Below are 18,867 nucleotides of genomic sequence, written 5' to 3'. Positions count from 1 at the left end.
AGTTTTGGGAAGATGACTTCCCAGTGTCTTTTGGTAGTAGGCAGAGAAGAAGGGAATGAGGAGATGAGCAACACACCTGGCCCCCCAGGGCTCCCGGGCCAGCATCCCTGAGTGTCAGAACTTTCTGGATGCTGGGCTTGCTGTGTAATCGCATCATCCACCTGCACCGCCCACTGCACCGTCCACCCCAGTGACACCAGCCACACAGGGCCTGTGAGCACCCGACATGTGCCTACAACCACTGCAGAAATGAAATTTTATGTTTCATTTAACTAATTGAAATTTAAGAACAGATTCTCACTTCGGTTATGGGAAGACTTTAAGAGGGTTAGGAGCAGCTTGGGCACTTAAGTCCTATAAAATTTAAATACATCAAGTACTTATGATAAAAGTTTAGCATCCAAATTGAGATGTGCTGTAATTTCCCATTAAGGCACATCTCAATTTGGATGCTAAATGAATGGATTTTGAAACTGTAGTGTTAAAAGACTGTGAAATTTTCATTAATAGCTTACATGATACTGATTACATGTTGAAATGGTATTATTTAGGATAGATTGGAAACATAACATATGAAAGCTAACTTCTCCTGGGACCTTTAAACTTTGGGGTTTCTATTAGAGCTTCTGTGAGGATTCACTTGTCTTGCTAGAACTTGACTGGAGCTGGGCCCTGGTGGCTCACACCCGTAATCCTAGCCAGTCGGGAGGCTGAGATCTGAGGATTGTGGTTCAAAGCCAGTCTGGGCAGAAAAGTCCCCTTGAGACTTTTTATCTCCAGCTAACCACTCAAAAAACTGGAAGTGGAACTGTGGCTCAAAGTGGTAGAGTGCTAGCCTTGAGGAAAAACAAAAACAAAAACAAAAAAGAGCTCAAGAACAACGCCTGAGTTCAAGTCCCATAACCAAAAAAAAATTTTAAAGAAGAATTTGACTGGAGACTTGGAGAGGTCCTGGAGGGTTTCACTCACCCGGGAGTAGGCTCAGGGTTGGCATCTGCATGCATGGCCTCCAGGCTGCCTCTGATGGGTTTCTGGGTTCTGGCTGGCCTGTGGTAATCCTGTCCTTTGGGTAGTTTGCTTCAAGGTCAGGGCCCTGGCCTTTCTACCATCTCTCTCCAGATGATACCTTTAGAAATAAGCATCCTCCCTACATTCAAGTGAGTCCTGCCCTGGGTTATATTGCAACCTCAAGCAAGCAGGCCCTGACCGGCTGCCATTCAGGGTGAGAACTCTGCCTTTAAACTCTGGCTTAATTAAATTAATCCAATTCTCTGCCCCAGTGAGATAGAGAGCACTGCTGAGTGCCAAGCCACAGAAATGTGGCCCGGAAAGCAAATAGGGTTTCCATGCTGCCTCCCTGTGTGCCTGCCTGTTTCTGGAGGAGCGGAGGGAGTTTTGCAGGGTCTCCTGGAGGCTGTGGCAAGTAGGAGCACACCCGAGTGTCAGCAGATTCTCTCCTTCAGCCCTCTGATATGTCTTCACTGAATTCTGAAGGCTTTCCCACTAGCCTGCGGTATGGAATGGGTTAATTTGAAGCATGCTGTCTTAACCTGAAGGCAGAATGTGGCTCTGGAGGGTAGGGAGAGGGACCTCCCTGCCATCTCACCCCCAGGAATAGACCCACATGTGGAGACTTGAGTATAGTCAAGCGTCTTAGATCTACATTGTACTTTGTCCTGAAACTCTTAATGTATAAACCCTGATCCGTCCACCCGGAGGGCAGATGTTGAAGTCAGGTAGTGAGAAATCTGTGCCCTCTTCACGCAGGATTAGGGTCTGCGGTGGCAGGGACAAGCTGGCCACCTGGGAAGCCACAGTCTCATACTGGCGGTGTGCCCAGGTGTCCCCAGCAGGAACTTGTAGAGAAGCCTTGTCCTGTTTGTGGATCCTCTGTTCTGTCTCCCTGTTTAAAGTCAGTGACTCAGATTTCTACAGCCTGAAGCCATGAACTCAGACACCTGGGACATTTTAGCTTCCCCAGGTCAGACTCTGCACAGGACTCTGCTTGTTCATGTTTGCTTTTGCATCATCCTTTAATGCTCAGTGACCTTGATGTGACATCACACAGTCTGGGGTGGGGATACCCACACACTTGTCAGAGATTGTCGCCTCCCTGTGCTGCCCTCCCTGCCCAGTGCCATCCTGAATGGTTTCTGCAATGTTCCATTGTCACTTTTGTCTCTGCCACTGTCACCCATGACACCCCTTGTCTCTCTCAGAGAGGGAGCCCCCAACTTAGCAGAGATCAGCTTGAAGTCTGCAAGACCCTTGCTTTTCCTGCCTGTGTGGCACTGATAGGTACTGGAGAATTCTGAGTCACTGACTTTAAACTGCAGAATTCAGTTGACCTGGGTTGGAAAATGGGTTAGGACTCCCTGGGAGGAGCTTACCATTAGGCCTAGGGAACTCCAACCCCCAACTCAGCCTCCTCCCTGGGGAAGAGCCTGAGGGGGGAGATGCTGAGCTCAGGGGTGTCTGGGCCATGACAAGGAGCTGTCCTCTGCACTGCCACTACGGGGCCAGCTCATCCTGTGTGTGTGTGTGTGTGTGTGTGTGTGTGTGTGTGTGTGTGTACTCAAGGTCTCAAATACCAGAAGACTGAACATTCTAATAAAAAAGGGTCCAGTTTTTATTGTTCGAATTTCTTTTTAAGATCGAATGTTTTACAGTTATTCACAAGACAAGATCTCTTTAAAAGTGATTTCTTCCTGTGTGTTCTGATCTTTATTGTTACTGTTTGTATTGGGGAGTAGAGCTATTAAGGCAAGTGATGAAAGGACTTTTTTTTAATGAGAACATGGTGCTGACACACGTGATTGGACATTAAAATGCATGTGTTTTGATCTCTTTTTGTGGATTAAAAGATGAAGGCAAAGCTATTGTAAGAGGCAGTAAAGTAATTCATCTCTGATGTATTCCATCCAAGCAGGCTTCTAGAAGATGAGACCAGAAAGAAATACAGATCTGCCTGGCACAGACTGGACCAGACCATATACACCTTGCTTGTCTGTGTCAGTAGACACAAACTTAAAGAGTCGGTACCAACAGGCATGATGGTGATGGTTATCATAATAAAGATAGCACTGTTGTCTGGCAATGATAGGGTGGCAGGCTCCCTGGTCAGCACATTCTGTCCACATCTTAGCTTTCCCTAGAGTTCTGTTAGGCTAGATATTGTCATTCTTGTGTGAATGTGCTGGTGGTATGGGACTTGAGCTTAGGACCTGGGCACTCTCCCTTAGCATTTTCCACTTAAGGCTGGTGCTCTGCCACTGGAGCCAGACCTCTACTTCTGTTTTGTTTTTGCTGGCTAAATGGAGATAAGAGTGTTACAGACTTTTCTGCCTGGGCTGGCTTTGAACAGTCATCTCCAGATTTCAGCCTCCTGAGTATGTAGGAATACAGGTGTGAGGCACCAGTGTCCACCTTGCCATCCCCAGTTTTAAGATGAGGAAGTGAGGGGCTTGGTGATAAGAACTCCAGGTGTCTAGATAGATGGCTCATGTCTCTGTAACCGCCACTCTGCTCCCCAGTGTTCAACACCTAAGCAGCATGGGAGTGGAGAATGGGCTCTGTTATCCCCAGAGAAGGTGAGAACTCGAGCCAGCTCTGCCCGGAATTAGCCATATGCTTATTTTTTGCTTCGGTTATTTCACTAATTGACTCCAAGGTGTTGGGAGTTTTGACATTAAGTATCTGAGTAATTGCTTCAATGTATCATTTTCACATTACATGCTTAGACACAACCCTTAATGGAATTTGAAAACCCCAAACTCTACTTGGGGGAAATGATACTAACTTCAATTTCGAACTTCCTTTCCGAAAGTACTTGATGGCTTCCTAAGGTTTTGAGTTATAAGTTAATTTTCCAACACACAAAATTCTCCAGCTGTTTATTGGACTTGAAAGCCAGCTTTGACCTTGGAGAGATTGTCTGGCCTTGCTCATTTAGGGAAGGAGGTCTTTAAACAAGACTGTCTCTCTGGTGGCTCTATAGAATTTGGACTCCTCTGTCCCAGACGTCCCTGTGCTCGTCTGGGTTGTCCACTTGGGATGCAGGACAGAAGTGTGCTCCTCTTTGCTTTCCTCCTATAGAACTAGGGCTGATTACGGAGCAAATTGGTCTGAATACGTCCGGAAGATGCCAGGGATTTCAGTGAGTGATGTGAATGTAAATTACTGCCGAGAAAATATCTACAGAAGATAAATATCCAAGAGTTTCATGCAGCCTCTGAAAAGCATTCCTTATCTTTCTTTGTGATTCCCCCAAAGATAATTTATGGAGTCTTGACGTATGTTGCTTGTGAAGTTTGGCACATCAATCATGTCCTCAGGCCTCCTCGTAGGATGCCGTGGCTGGGGGTGCTATTGTCTTGCACCTGAGGCTGGGAACGCCCAGAGAGACCCAGTCAACTACTCTGGGATGTTCAGGCAGCTCCTCAGCTCAAGATACAGCATTCCTCCAGGGTGGGTCAGATCTTCATGGGATGGGGGGGTGGGGGCAAGTGGGACAAAGGAGGAGGCTGAACCTGTGCTAATGTAGCCTTGCCTCACATTTCAGAAAGCTGTGAATTGGCTGGTGGGGGACTAGGAGGGACATTGGAAGACTATAGCCTCAGTAAGTAGCCTCTTGGCTTGGGTCAACCTCAATGGCAGAGAGATGTTTAGCCTCTCGTTAGGATCCCCCTTTCCCCAGATGAAATGTATCCACCCATCCAACTATCCATCCAACTATGCATGCATGCATCCATCCATCCATCCTTCCATCCATCCATCCATCCATCCATCCATCCATCCATCCATCCATCCATCCATCCATCCATCCATCCATCCATCCATCCATCCATCCATCCAACCATCCATCCAACCATCCATCCATCCATCCATCCATCCATCCATCCATCCATCCATCCATCCATCCATCCATCCATCCATCCATTTGCAGTGCTGCGTGTTGAAATCAGGTTGGTGATCCACTGCTGAGCCACACCTCCAGCCTAGTATTATACTGGTTATTTTTGAGATGGGGTCTTGCTTCTTTCTAGGTGCATGTGCCTAGAACACCCTCCTCCTATTTTTCACATCCACCTGTTGCTGGGATGACAGACACATGCTACCATGCTCAGCTTCTGCTAAGCTGGAGTGCCACAGGTTCTTCTGCCTGGGCTGATCTGTTCATTCCTTTTTTGGCCATGTCTAAGGAAAAACATCTGTGGGACTTGTTCATGATTACTCATTTTTGTTCAAGGTTTTGGGTGTGGAAACCTCGGAAAAACATCAATGTCATCAATTGTATCATCATCAGAAGGTAAAAATAACTCTAGCCAAAAAACACAGGAAAAAAGGTCACTTCAAATTGCTTTGTGACAAAGGAGACTTACTTCTGCCAACCAGTTTCATAAAAGGTGGAGGATGAGGTCAGAAACAGAGGCTGAAGTAGCAATAGCTCTTGTGTCTTGACAGTGGCAGACATGAAGCCCTGGGTTTGAATCCCTGCCCTGCTAGAGAGGAACTTTGTCTTTCCCACTCACCCCCACACTCTTTCTGTGCTGGAGTGGTTGCCGCTCCATCAGTTCCCAACATCTAATGTGATTGCAAAATTATTGAACCCCCAAGTGTAGTCCTCTATAAAAGCCAGTAAAGGTCTCAAATGAATTCAGGGGAGATAAATCACATCATTAAATGATGTGGTAGCTTATCTTTTCTGAAGTATAGAAGGAGGAACATATAATGGAGGGAGCCAGAATTAGAGAAAGAGAGATGAAAGAAATGAGAGGTAATTGGTTTTTCTTGAAGCACTTCCAAATTTCCTTTATAGGAATGGAATGAGAATGTCCACAGGGAGGATTTTTTTTCTCCCTTTCTTTTGTCCCAAGCGCAGTACTTGGGATTTTGTGGTATGTGGTGGAAAATGGTGGCATCTGAATGCATTCAGAAATTTGCCTGAAAGATCTATGTGTAAGAACTAAAATGGGGCAAAATCCAGCAAAATGAAGGAAACAGAACTTCTGTCCACAGATCAGGATCTTATAATTTGTTGAGAGGGGCTGGAAGCATGGCCCGGTGCAGTAAAGAGTCTACCTATCAAACAGGAAGCCCTGAGTTCAAACCCCCGTACTGCCAAAAAATACCCTCATAAATTTTACTAAGATATATCGTATCATTTGGTGTTTTCTTTAGTGTGAAAGCTAATTTAGAAAAGGCAAGGAGGTGCCCTTAGGAGGCAGGAATAAGGCACATGTGTGCCATGGGACCCCTTGGGGTTCCCTCATTTCTGCTCCCAGCAGAACTGGGTAACGTGAGGCAGAGGGAAAGCTGCCCGTGGGTACCACGTATCCTCAAGCCTACAAAGCCAGGGCCACAGCAGAGGCCAGTGATAGCTTCCCACCTGTGAGACATCAAGATATGGGATTTCCATGCAGAGCCGAATCCTAGAAAGCCAGGCTTTGAAAACCTGAAGGACTTTAAATTCTATCTTAACTGCCCAAGATGTAAGCATTTATTGGTTGTTTTTTATTTATGCTGTTGCTGTCTTTTTCTCTGTGTTGCTTGTTTCCCACCTAATTTTCTTCCTTCAGGGTATTTTTTTTTTTTTTTGGTGGTGGTGGTGGGGTGTTTTTAGGACTTGAATTCAGGGCCTGGGTGCCGTCCTTGAACTTGTTTGCCACTTGAGCCACAGCTCCACTTCTGCGTTTTTGGCAGTTAATTGGAGATTAGTATCGCAGACTTTCTGTGTTGTGGCTATCTACCTATCTAACACTTATTATTTTTGTTTTGTAAAAATGAATGAGCCAGGCCTGTGCCAGAGGCTATCCCTGGGAAGGGCAGGGATGGCACCGTATAGGGACTTGAATGGTGTTGACAGGAATTTGGTTGGTGTTGGGCCGAACAACTGTGCACTTTGGCCAAATATATTTCTGAAACAAAGAGCTGAGCAGCTCTTGATAGAAAGTCAGTCACAAGGACTTTTTTTTTTTGGTCGGCCGTGGGGCTTGAACTCTGGGCCTGGGCGCTGTCCTTCAGCTCTTCAGCTCAAGGAGAGTGTTCTACCAGAACTTGAGCTACAGTGCCACTTCCGGTTTTCTGGTGGTTTATTGGAGATAGGAGTCTCACGGTCTCTCCTGCCCGGGCTGGCTTTGAACCACGATCCTCAGATCTCAGCCTCCTGAGTAGCTAGAATTACAGGCGTGAGCCACCAGCGCCCGGCACAAGGACTTTTTTTTAAACAAGGCTCTCCTTCCCTTTCTTCCTTCTCCTTCTCTTCCTTCTCCTCTTCTTCTTCCATCTCCGCTTCCTCTACCTTATTCCCTCCCTCCTTTCTTCCCTCTTTCCTCCTTTCCACTCTTCCTCTTTCCTTTCCTTCTCCCTTCCTCCTTCCCTCCTCCCTCTCTTCTTACTTCTCCCCCTCTGTCCCCCCTCTTCCTTTTCTTCCTTCCTTTCCTTCCTCCTTTTCCCTCCTTTTAGCCAGGAGGGAAGTATATTCTCTGAGAATAGCACTGGCCTTCCCGGTGAGACCGGGCGCTCCCTGGGTCTTTGTGAGAGATGTTCCATTCTCCTGTGGCTCATTTGATGAGGTCACAGATTTCTCATATCAAAAATGGTTTGCTTTGTGGGAGTTGGTTTGGTCAAGCCAAGAACCACTTACTGTTTTTTTGAAGAAAAAAATTTTTATTAACTTGTTTACATAGAACTGAGGACACTTTTCTACACTTTGTCCCATTTTCTCAACCAGCCTCACCTATCTGTAAGTGGCAGTTCCCTCTAGGGTCAGCAGGGCAAATAGCCATGATCTCAGAGTATCTTAGCCAAGCTGGGGACAGACATAGGTTCTCTTGGATGACCTTATCTTACTATAGTACTTATTCAACATTTATCTCTCCAGCTTCAAAGACTGAAACTTAGAGAGGTTTGTTTAAAAGCAATTCATACCCTATCAAATACTTTCAGGTTGTTTGGACTAAGAGGGGAAATAAGAACAAGAATCCCTTTTTAATAGAATAGGCATCTCCAAGCTCAGTGCCTTGGGTGATATGGCTATAAATAAATGCTGGGAGTCAAACTCCAGGTTTGAAAGTGGGTCTGTTTTCTGATATTTAAAGGAAGTTAAAAGGAGCATTTCCTCCCTAGCTCTTTCTTCCCTCTCTGGGGCAGCTCTGACTCTGCAGGTGCGCCAATGGTCCTGATTCGGCACCACAGGGTCATGAAGGTGAGGGCTCTGTACTAGTTTGTCCACACACTGCTGGTCTTCTGCCTTCTTTCTTCCTAAGGTATCCTGCCATACTTCAGGTATGGCTGGAGAATGAGATGCCAGGTCAAAGTCTTGACAGCTACAGAAACCCCAGGAGAGGAGAGAGGCAGGTGGTGGTTGGGGGTGTGCATTCCCATGAAGCATTTGCATGGGTGATCTGTTTAATCTCAGCTCTCTGTAAGGTAGGAGCTGTGGTTTTCTCCATGATGCAGGAACAACAACAGGCCCAGAAGAGCAAAGTAGTTGGCCTGAGGACACACAGCTGAGAAGGGGTGCAGGCAGCCCAGATGGGCAGGTGTGCATTTATATATGACTGGGATTTGGCTTCCTTGTTCTCCACCGTGTTTCTATTTCCACCAGGGGTGTGCGCATACCCCACACTTGCTGTGGCTCTGTGCTCTGTCCAGAGCTCTTTGGACATTGGTGAGTGTGCTCAGTACGTGTCCTTCATGGTCTCTTTGTCTCTTTTGTTCTGCCACCTGGCCCTGCGTGGCCTGGGCATATTTATAAAGGTGCACTTGGGGCATTCTGCGGTCTGCTCTGGGTTTTCCATCATCATGACAGTGTCCTTCCTGGGCTTACTTCTGGTGCATTCTTCTGAGTCAGATGGGACTGGCTTATTACTATTAGGATTGGTGCAAAGATGCTGTTAGTTCAAAGGTAACTTGAGAGATGAGGAGTAAAGTCAGCCTCAGTTGTAAGTCTGCACTCTGTACACAACCCTTTAGCCTGGTCATCCCTGGCCTTGACCTCCTCATTTTTATCCTTTCTACTTTGTCTGATCTGGTGGCAGGGGGTGGTAGTGGTGATGGTAAGATGTGTGTGCTTTTTTTTTTTTTAATAGATGGGGAAATTGAGGCTCAGAGTCACAACTCACTGAATGTGAGCTTGTGTCAAGGAATTTTTGGCCCAGCTCATTTCTATCTGTTATAGCTTCATTGTTCAGTATTTTTTATATGTGTGAGTCAACTTGGCAGCCAGATTGGAACTATGTGTCAAAGCTGTCTGAGTCCTAGGAACTATTAGATGTGGGATGGGGATGTACACATCCCTCCCTGGATGGAGGCACTGGGCTTGTGTCTAAATCCGGCTCAGCCTCTTGCTGGCACCATGACTGGGGGAACATCCTCAGTTCTACCTGAGTGGCTGAGGGAGCAGTCAGAGATGAAATGTGTGGCTTCCCAGCACAGGCCTGCCACTGAGCAGGTGCTCAATTCATGCCAGTTCTTCTTCCTTGCCATCTATCAAGACTTAGGCCAAAGGCAATGAAGGCAAAAGATAGTAAGTTCTCCCACTTAGTAATAGATCTGGGTGTATCCTGAGTTTAAAACCACATTTCAATATTTTCAACATGGAAGCTTCAGTTTTGTACTGCAGATTCATGCAACCCCCTAGTCCCTGTCTGCACACGCATGAGAAGGCCCCTTGCCACACCTGGAAAGAGCTGGTCTGCCCAGGGATGAGTGTGCCAAATCCCACTCAGCTCATTGTAAACTGCTGCAGAGGACTTTGTCTGTAGGTTGCTCAGTCTTTCTATTAGAACAAAACAGATTCCAGTGAAATGATTTGGGGGCTGTTCCTCTCACTTACGGGTTAACCAGACTCTTAGTTTGCTTATCTTGGGAAATATAACAATGTTGAGAAGTATTCAGATCAGCAAGGCCATCTGTTGGGGAGCACGCAGCTGCTCCCCTTTCAATTGTGCCGCCTCTAATGTATTCATCCTAGGGTGCTGGTGTACATCTGCAGGATCATTATTCACAGTTGTTTCTGAATGTGGGAGCTGGGTGTCTACTCCAAGCCTTTGGTCTCTGCCCATCCTGATGGGCATCTCCACTGCTGAGAACCTTTGCCCCACTCTCTGAAGTCACTCCCAGAGGGCAGGAGGAGTCTGGGGACGAGAGAGGGAGCAGAGCCATCCTCCTTGGGGGCCTAAGATATAGCCTCTCTCCTTCCTCTTCTCATTCTTTTTCTCTTTATGTTAGGGAAAAAATGTTGGAAGGAAACTAGAATTCCCACTGTACTCATCTCTGTGGTCCAGCCAAAATGAACCCCAGTTGGACAAGGAAATTTCCTGGCAGTTAGGGGTTTGGTGTTGTAGATGCGGGAACCCCTGAAAGCATTCAAAAAGAGTAACAGAGTTCCTCAAACACCCCATTGTTGAGGTCTTTTGAGCCTATGTGCAATGCTCTTTTTTATCTGCTATGAGAAGAAGATGATGGGGGGTGTTCTGAGAAGAGGAGGAAAGTGGTGAAGGGTTTGTCTGAGGTCACTTGGCTGGTGAAGGATGGTGCTCGGTAGAGGCCCCTCCATTCCCAGGGCCTACCCAGCCTGGCCCTCTCTTCTGTCTCTGTAAGCCATGCTTGGGAGGAGGCAGATGGCATTAGTGTCTCTGGGCCACAGGTGTCCAGTCCATAAAATGGGGATAGAAATTGTGTTTTCCTCTTACTCTACTGTGATATTTAAACAATCATTTATGCCAGGCTGGCATGTGGATCCAAGTCAGTGTTAGCTGGTGCTGCTCTAATTCCTGAGCATCTAGAGCCCTGTTCTCAGGAGTGGCTGGGCATTTATTTGTGTGTTTGCTAGTTTTATTTGTTAACCTAGAAATCTATTGAGTTCCTGTCCTATGTGAGTCATGTGCTCTTCAGGGTTGAACATTACAGATTCTGTGCTTCTGTTGACCTTAAAGTCTTGCCTGGCTTTCTCACCTGTGGCTGGTCCAATGCGATTGACACTCTACTCTGAGCCTCTGCTGGTGTGTTGCCTGGTGTAGGAGAAATCTCACAGACTTTGCAGCCAAGCAGACCTGCAGTTAGATTTGACCCACCACTGGCTATGTGATCCAAGGAGTTGCTGTCATGAATTGCCTATCATGATACTCTGCACACAGCCGATCCTGGGCTAGTATTTATTTCCTCCTCCTTTCTCTGTCATTTAAAACTCTAGATGGAGTCTATATGATTTCAAGGGTGAAATGCTTCTCAGATCTATGGCTCTGGCCACTTTGTTGCCCAGAAGGCATTTTGACAGGCGACTTCATAGCAGCTACAAAGCTGAGCTTCAGTGGGCTCCAAGTTAACAGAAAACCAAGTTAGTGGACAGATGTGCTTGAGTGGAAAATCTGCTACCTACACTGATTTGACTCACCACTGGAAATAATAAAATGAGTGCTCTGAAATAGGTTTTCTCCCCCATTGGGTTCATAAAAAGAAAATCATCATTTGTGTCACAAGGATCTTTCTATTTTTTATGCACATTGAAATTATTGGGTGACAACTGCAGCATGAACATATTTGAATTCTCTTGTCCACCCTGCCTTTGCAAAGAGAACTGCAGTATGTCAGGTATTTCAGAGGGACTGGGGCACTGGGCTCAGGCACAGGGAGCATGAGTAGACCATTCTGTGAGAAGCACATGGAAAGACCCTTTGCCCTCTTGCCTTGGCTGCCAGGAACTCTGGCTCCATGCATCAACACTATTGCTTCACAATTTGAAAACTCCCCAACATCTTAAAGACAGAGGTAGGCACAGTGAGAGCCCTGATATACCTGGGTGGGCTTCACAGAGTTATCAACCTGACGGTGTGAATCTGTAAGAACTTTCTAGTTCAGCCTTGTCTTTCACAGGGAGGAAACTGAGGCCCAATGTAATTTTATATTCTGACAACAGCAACACAAAAGAGCTGAGTGGCCACTGCTGACAGGTTTCACATTGTGAATGGTTGTATAGCAGAAGGCCCCAGCCCTGTGACATTGCCTGCTGTTTATCTCCCACTTTACAAGCAGGTGGCTTTCCCCTGCCTTTGAGGTCTGACATATTCCTAGAGATCTGGTCCTACCTGTTTAGTACTTGGGACAGTCATCCTTCAGGGGTGGGCTTTTTCCCCAGTGGTGTCACCCTGAACTGGCGTCTCCAGAGCTAGTACCCCTGGTCTGGTTGCAGAGGTGCCTGGATGGTCCCAGGCAGCCCTGTTTTTCAATAGCTTGCTTCTACGGTCACACTGTGTCACTTCCTGTGTCTGTGTGTCTACCTCAAACTTCCCCCTGCCTCTTCCTATTCATTACTGCAGAAGTTGACATCTATGCCTAAGCAAATGGCCCTGGATGAGGGCTCAAGGGCCTCTGCAAGAATGTGAAGAACGTGCTTTCTTTACCGAGGCCTGCTGTATGTATACATCTCTTTGCTTTCCTGCTGGGAGACTGCCACAGTTTGATTCCTGTCTTATGGCTCAGTTTGTTGCCTGAGGTCGTAAATCTTGTAACATTTGAGCCAGATGGAATGCTGGTTCTGCCCAACTCCAAAGCTCACAGAAGGCCTTCGTTTGGTTGCATAGGAAGCACTTTTTTGCTGAGCCCCACCTGGGCTCCACAGGCAAGTGTAAGGGACGGGTGGGACACATTGTGAGGCTCCCTGGGAAGATGTGTTTCACATAGATACAGCCCATGAAATGCAGTGATAGCTTATGCTGTCATTATGCTGTAAGGCATGCAAGGAGGTCATTACTAACATAATGTTGAGATGAACTTAACTGCACAGAAGAGTATGCTTGAAAAATAACCACCAAAAAGCCAGAAGTGCAGCTGTGGCTTAAGTGGTAGGGTACAAGCTTTGAACACAGAAGCTGAGGGACAGCACCCATACCTTGAGTTTAAAGCCTTGGGACACACACACACACACACAGACACACACACACACACACAAACCCTCCCTCCACTGCCCCCCCCCCCACCTTTGAAGACCTCCTGTGGTATACATGGCACACACGTTTTGGCTAAGAAAATCTTGCTGATCATGGTCACAACGATCACCCCTATTGAGCTGGCATCAGGAAAGATGAAATCGGGCAAGGAATCATCTATAAGGATCAGATTACAGGAGGGACTTGCTTTGGCGAGAGGAAGCAAGAGGCCAGGAGAAAAATTTCTCCATCAGGAAGTGGAGGAGTGGGGTCACTTGTTCAGATAACTCAAACAGAGCTGCTGTGGTTGTCATAAACACACATTTTCCAGAAGATAATGTGGTTTGTGATGTTTGGGGCAGTTGTGTCTTGATTTAGGAAGAGCTCCTATCTGGCTTTCCTGCATTATTTTAGCATATCTACTTCTGGTGTTGGTGGAAGGGTTCTTTAAGAAAAAGCATCAGTTTAATGGACTCACTGTGTCCTTGGTGAATTGCAGGGGCCTGAATTGCCTGATTCACAATTTTGAAATCCACAGACCTACAACTGTTCCATAACATCTATTACTACTAAAAGAGATTATTTCAGTTAGCTTTTATCATGTAACAAACCACTCCCAAACTCAGTGAGTTAGAACAGCATCCTTTGTTCTCTCTCCCGAGCCCAGCACTGGAGTGCCTGCCTGCCTGTGCTTCCACCTGCTTCCTTCCATTTGTTACTTAGATTAGCTGCACACTGGAACTAATTGTGATTGGCTGGATCAGCTAGCTGCTGGCTGCTCAGGTCAAGCTCAGCCGGGTAGTGGTCTTCCACATGGCTGCATCCTCCTCTTGGCCCAGCCATGTTCTTCCATGGGGATGCAAAGATATCAGAGGATGGGACACATACCTGTCCCAGTGCATGGGCTTATGACTGGCACACGGGCGCTTCTTTTGGTCAAAACAGGGAAGATAGCTCAAGGCAAAGGGTGAAGACATACTCCACTGCTGTAGTTGAAATTACTAATGACTTTGAGAATACACTGGGAAATGATCAGGTCTAGTAATGTATTATCAGTGATGCTTATGAGTCATAATTAATGATACTTCTATGGTCCAGGGCCATGCTAACTCTGGTTGAGTATTTAATATGGGCTATACCTGGTTACTGTAAAATCAGTCTGCTCAATACTCACAGTAATGCTATGATAATTCCTATGATTCCTCTCAATTTATATCAGAAAAGAACAGTGAGAAGACAGGTGGAATGTATTGCTCAAGGTCAAATTTGGGCAGCTTGTCTCCAACATCCAGGCTGTCAGCCCCAATCGTGTGTGGCATGCTGCCAACTGGGATGCTATTTGAGGACACAGAGGCCCAGATAACTTAGGTGGCTTGTCTGAGGTCCCTAGTTAGATAGGAGTTTGGAATCTTGATCTGTGTGACCACTAGCTGTGACTTTTTCATGTTGCTAGAGGCCAGTGAGTGTCAGTGAAAGGTATACCTTTAGTCTGTTAATTGACTATGGTGCAATCAGACTGTAAAACTCATTTATTATTTGTACAAAATCCTCTCATTTTACTAGCTTTCTTCTTGGTCTCAGTGACATCCCTTATGATGTCTTTGAGCTAATAAAAAAAAAAAGAAATTCCTTTCTCTACTTGTTGATTAATTTTCCTTGCAAAAATGTATTTCCATATACTTAGCCCAAAGAGAGATGTCAGCATTTAGACATACTAATCAGAAAAAGGCTTTGTGTTCTATTAAAGGTTAATTAAGAACCATCGAATTTTTCCCCTTAAAACAGAAAAGTAAAATAATGTAATTAGCTATTTTTTCCTTTCTGCCCCCAGAGGGCAGATGTAAATGTTTCACCTAAAGGAAGCTATTTTTTTTTAATCCATTTGGATTTCTTTTGAAGTTTCATACATCTTTCTTCTGAGATATCAGCTTATAGCTGCAATAATTTAATAAGTTTTTCCTAGGGTGAAATTGGATGCCCTTTATCGATCTTACACTGAGGGGGCATTCAATTACTTAATCCAGAGTGATATTTTTGGGTCTCTCAATTACAATTTTGTTATAAATGGCTTGCTAATGATGCTAGGGGCACTAGGTTAATAGGGGGCATCCAAGCAAAGGCTGGGTAATTGAATGCTTTCTATTTGGGGACCAGTTATCTGATCTCTTATGGTGGCACTGGGTTCCCACACTTAGGTCTGCATCCATGGGCACCGAATGGAGCCAGCCTGGGCTGGGAAGCAATCTCACTGAAATGTATACCTGAGGACTCCAGTTTAATACATGAATGGCAGTGCCAAGTGTCCTGCTTAATCAGAGTCAACTGGCACCAAATGTGGGCATTCCAGACAGGTGGAGTGCCGGGGTGTGCATTTCTTATTTCTGAGGGAAGAACCATGGGTGTTAGTTTTCTCAGGGACTGTTCTTGGGATAGCCTGTGGAATAAGGAAAAGACCCATTAAGGAACATGATAGCGATCCATTTTCCCTCCCAGTATAGTCACATTAGTTTTTGTTTTCTTCCCTAAAATGTGTTATTTAATATATCTTATGAAGATCTTTTGGAAAGAGTACATAGCCAGCCTTCATTTCTACGCTTGAGCAAACCTTACCCCTACTTTGGCCTTTGGTGTCCTACAGTGTATGGTTCCTGCTCACTGCTCACCTCCCAGCCCCAGACCCCAAGGCTCTGTCCCAGGAGTTCTGTTACCCAGGCTTTGGCTCTCCAGGGCCGGGTTTCCAAGCCAGTGGGAGAAGCTTTCCTCCTGTCAATCAGCCATCACCTCAAATGGCTCCTTGGGTGATTAGTTCCTCCTCCTCATCCTCTGTGTGGCTTTCCTCCCTCTAAGACAGTTCTCAACTGGAGGTGATTGTACTTTGTTCTCCCCTCCCTGCTGAGGGAACCTTGGCCAGGTCTAGAGACAATTCTGGTTGTTGCATCTTAGGAGAGAGTTCTACTGGTATCTGGCAAGTAGAGGCCATCCTGTAATGCCAGGAGCAGCCCCATGGCAAGGAATTACCCAGCCCCAACATGGCATTGTGGTGGTGAAACTCTCTTCCTTGCTTTGGTTGTTCTTGTCTTCCTACTTCCTTCAGCACCTAAATCAGCCCCTGGACTTATCTGATTCATTGATTCATTGTAACTTCTTTATATCTTGTCCTACAGCCCCCCCCCACCCTAGTGTGATATAACGACACCTCTTTCTTGGTCACCTTTACATGACTCCCGTCTCCCCAGAGCTCCAGGAGAGCTTCACCTATGAAGATGCTGGGCAATGTAATCTCTCAAGATTGGTGATGATATTTTACATGCTAGCCAGTAGCTGCATATTTTGGTAAAACTGGAAAATATAAGATAGTTTTGTATTTGTGTAAAAGAGGAGTCCTTTCCCCTCCCAGTGTGTTTCCTGTACTAACAAATTTTCAACTCTTCCACTCTAACCTGGGGTTTTGCTATCCGACTATGATACCCTCTGGAGTTTCAGGACTGTCTTCAGGGTCTGCCCCACCTTAGACACCACTCACAGTATTGGTTTCCCAGGCCACCCACACTCCTGTGGGAATTGGCCACAAATGTGTGTGTTCCCATAGCATCTTGTGCAGTTTTGGTAACTCACTGAAAACCTTATTGTGTTCAGGGAAGTGTTCAGGATCAGCAGTTTGTTATAGAGGGTGAAGGTCAGGACCAGTCAGCAGGGACAGAAAGAGATGGAGCGTCCCTATCTTTGTCCTATATGCCTGTATCTACATGTGTTATCTGATCCTAGAGCCCTCAGATCCTTGAGTTAGGTATTTTTATAGGCCATTATGTAGGCATATTGATTACCTTGGTGATCACTGGTGATTAATGTTGTCTCCAGCTCTACTCTTTTACCTGTAGGTTGAGATTTCCAAGCTTCTGTCCAAGGTTTGGCCTTTCTGGGAGGCAGTTCCCATCCTGAAGCCACTTAGTAGCCTCATTAGAGGTCACTCATTAGCATAAACTTGGGCGTGGCCAAAAGGGCTTATATGAATCATGAAAGATGCTTCTATGGACCCTAGCAGTCAGGAAACTCCAAAGATACAATCTGTGTGCCAGGAGCTGAGGATGAGTGAGTGAGTGAATGAATGCATGAATGAATGACAAATGATAAGAAAATACCATCTCTGATGTTTGCCAAGGCTCAGGAGCATCTGCTTTTTCTCTTAGTTCTGTATGTGTGCGAATGGGTCCTGCAGCTTCTGCTGCGGATGGAGGGACAGTTGAGCAGGGGAAGAACACTTGGCCTGGCACTGTGATGCCCACTGTGGAGACTGTCAGCTCTCCTTCCCTGGGTTTTTTTTTTTGCTTTCTTAAAATAACTTTGGCTTTGGTTAGGAATGTTTTGTCCATTCTGTTGGGTTCAGATTATGTACATTCTTGTCTTGTGGCTTCAGAGTCTGTGTTTGTTTATCCTTTTCTTTTTCTTTTTTTTAAAAGAATCTAATTAGACCTTTAGCAGCTGAAAGACAGAAGGGTGCGAACTGCCTCCTGCTGAACTCCTGGTTGGAGTCTCATTTTTAACCCCAGCTTCGCCTTGTCTTGGACATGTGAAAAAATGTTTTCTTGGCTCCAGTGGTAGAGTTTCCAAGTAGGGGCTCTTGCCCTTTTGTTTCTTTGGGTTGGCGGAATTGTTTGTACCAAGTGATGGGTCAGGGGTGATTGAGCAAGTTGGAAGCAGAGAGTGGAGCCTGGAGGATCCTGACATGCCCCTCCAGCTGTCCTAAGGGATAGAGAGGGGGCCAGAGAGGGTAGCTCCTCCCACACGTCCCTCCTCTCTAGTCTTCCAGCTGCCTGGGCCCTGCGTGACTCCAAGCTCAGCATCTACTGACCTGCCCTCCTCCATCCAGGACATGAGACCTTAGAATTTCTTGGCCGACTGTGTTTTGCCAGTTTTGCTTCTTATATTCCTGTGGATTCACAGGGCTCATTACCATATTAAAAACCCTGAAAGTCCTGCCATAAATAATCTTGTAGATTTTTCTCCATCCCCTCCTCCTACTTTTCTCCAAATCCTTCAAACACAAATACAGACAGCATGCAGAACATTTTGTGGGTGGAAGATGTTTTGGGAAAAACACTGCTTGGCATAGTTCAAGAAAACATGGGCTTTTCGGTCCAAGGGAAGTGAACGTTTCTTCTCTTGGGTGCTGATTGCTTGTCCTCCAGCCAGTAGGTGGAGGCTCTGATGAAGGGTTACTTAGTGCCACCTCTCTGAGTACAGTAAGGAGTGTGGAGAGGTGGATAGAGTTGGAAGTCAGTTTTACCCCTGTGGGTATCAACCAATAATCAAAAATAATGTGGGTTGGGATTTCCCCATCTGGGATTGCCTTTCAGATGTTCTTGGAATTAACTGACAATTAAGATCCTAATAGTTATAGTCATGGATGATGCTATTATTATCAATGTTACATACCTTGATAGGGTGTTAGATATTTCTCAGGTATTATGCACACTCTTTACACATGTTAAGTCATTTAGCATTTGTTACAAACCTACAAGGGTGATAACTGTTTTCATTCTAATTTTACAAGGCTCAGAGAGGCTGAATAGCTTGCTCAAAGTCACATAGATGGTAGGTTCAGGTCTACCACAGCTAGAAACTAAGTAGGTCTCCTCTCAATTTTGCTCATCCACTGCTCCATTTATTACATCTCTAAGAAAGTGTGGTATGAACAACCACAGGATCACATTAATGGGATTTTTAAAGAATCATGTCTTCCCCTGATGATGAAAATGAAAAATTACTTCAAGGTCTGAAATTTTATGTTGCTCCGAGGAATACTGTACATTGGATTTAATTGCTTAATAACTTAAAGTCAAATGATTTTTTTTATGATACACTCTACTGAAGAAGAGAACCATTTCATTGTTTCTAGAGTTTCATTAACTTTTGCTTCCTAAACCCATAGTAAAGATTA

At 45.6% G+C, this 18,867-nt stretch overlaps 1 protein-coding gene across 2 annotated transcripts in view; it reads left to right on the top strand.

Moving 5' to 3' along the window:
- The window catches only part of Chst15 (carbohydrate sulfotransferase 15), a 78,688-nt gene that overhangs the window by 23,972 nt on the left and 35,849 nt on the right, over positions 1-18,867 (top strand). The gene's annotated exons all lie outside the window — the stretch shown is intronic.

Source organism: Dipodomys spectabilis, unplaced genomic scaffold (genome assembly GCF_019054845.1).
Source record: "Dipodomys spectabilis isolate Male_0828 unplaced genomic scaffold, ASM1905484v1 ptg000289l, whole genome shotgun sequence".
In the NCBI taxonomy this organism is placed as follows: domain Eukaryota; kingdom Metazoa; phylum Chordata; class Mammalia; order Rodentia; family Heteromyidae; genus Dipodomys; species Dipodomys spectabilis.
This window is presented reverse-complemented; position numbering and strand designations above follow the sequence as displayed.